Here is a 2,033-nt window from a genome sequence, read left to right on the forward strand (position 1 = left end):
CTTACTCTCTCTCTCTCTCACTCTCTCTCTCTCCCTCCCTCCCTACCTCTCTCTCCCTCTCTCTCCCTCTCTCCCTCTCTTACTCTCTCTCTCTCTCTCTCTCTCTCTCTCCCACTCTTTATCTCTCTCTCTTTATCTCTCTCTTTCTCTTTCTCTCTGTTTAGCTGAGATCAAAGGTCTGAACCAATTACCATGAACACTTTAATGTCCGCGTTCATTTCGGCTGCCGCCTGGCGATTTTATTCATGTAAGGTGAATTAGTATAAATGTCAGTTTGCCAGATCAAGTTGATGTATTTTGGGCCGCTCGTTCTGACGGAGGGGATGTGGGGAGGCGAGGAGGTGGGCATGTCCCTCCTATTACTGATTCATTTGTTCTCCTATTTGTTCATTTTCTTGCCTATTTAAAATATAATTAAATTCTATCCTATTTTGTCTTATTGATCATGTATTTGTTTATCTTTTTTGTTTATTTATACATTTATTTATTTATTTCATCTTTTGTTTCATTTATTTATTTATTTGTTTAATTACTTAATTATTCATTCATTCATTTATTTATATATTTATTATTCATTTATTCATTCATTTTTCATTCATTCATTTATCTATTTATTAAGTTATTAATCTATTGATTTATTAATTTCTTAATCTATTCATTCAATTATTCATTTATTGATTTGTTTGTTTGTTCGTTCGTTCGTTTATTCACTTATTTATTTATTAATTAATTTATTTCTATTATTATCATTGTTATTATTGTTTTATTTATCTTTTTATCTATTTATTTAATTTAATTAATTAATTAATTTATTTTATTTATCTTATTTATTTATTTATTCATATTCTTATTAATTAATTAATTTATTTATCTATTTATTCATTTACTTATCTATTTATTTATTCATTTGTTTGTTTATTTATTTATTTATTATTATTATTATTATTTTTATTTTATTTTACTTATATTTATTTTATTATTCCCTTCCGCACGTTTTTCAGTCTCGCTGCAGTCCTGAAGGACACTATTACGCCCCCGACAGACGAGCGGTTGGCCCCCGCGGGTGCAAAGCGGGTCAGCCGCCGCGGAACCGCTTTATATTGATTCCTATGTAAAACACTATGTAAACCTCTCGTCTGACATAGCCAGGCGGGCTGGCCGCGGCGGTTTCAAGTGGGGAAATGCGTCTCACCCGCCGCGGTCAGGCGGGTAGACCGCCCGTGTGACATCAGCCTTAATCTCTACGATCGTCAAGCAGCTTGGCAAGATTTGCTATCGGGCCCGTAGAAGGGCTGGAGCTGAGAATCCTTAGGACTTTCTTCACGTTTCTTTCACGACGATACATGTCTGCATCACTCATTTCTTCGTTTTTGATACATGCTAGATATATGCTAGATACATAGGGTGACGCCTTATTAGACCGTGTCCACATTGGTATTGTGAACAAAGTATAAAAAACATAAATAAAAATAGATAAATAAAATAAAAAAATAAATAAATAAACAAATAAATAAATAAATAAAAGAATAAATAAATAAATTCCCCATCTTAGTAGTTGATGTCGGGTTTGATTCTAGTGGACTGCAGTGAATGCCACTAACTCTGGCTATACTATTCCAATCTACACCATATTCTAGGTGTTCCTAGGAAAGGTGCAAACCCAGAAAGCGTCCTAGCAAACACACTGTCCTTCCGTGGCTCGACCTCTAGAACTGTGGTCTAGAATCCCGTCGGGGGGGGGGGGAGTCACTGATTAAGTGAAGCGGCGTTGCTGTGGATGTACTGTGCCTTGCTGCATTGCGTTTGACCCAGGGCAGTTGGTGGATGTAGGGATGACCCGTCATCCATGATGAGTTGAGATGGGAGGGGTGGAGGGGAGCGAAATGGGTGGAAATAGGTACGTGCCTCTAACTTGACTACCTCCTTTAGAAGGAGGAGAAAGATCTGTATACATACATACATACATACACATATATATATTGTGACATCATGACAGGTGTATGAATGGTAAGAATGGAAAGACACGATTGAGA

This window comes from Oratosquilla oratoria, chromosome 41 (genome assembly GCF_046742065.1).
Source record: "Oratosquilla oratoria isolate Oo_2021 chromosome 41, ASM4674206v1, whole genome shotgun sequence".
Taxonomy (NCBI): Eukaryota; Metazoa; Arthropoda; class Malacostraca; order Stomatopoda; family Squillidae; genus Oratosquilla; species Oratosquilla oratoria.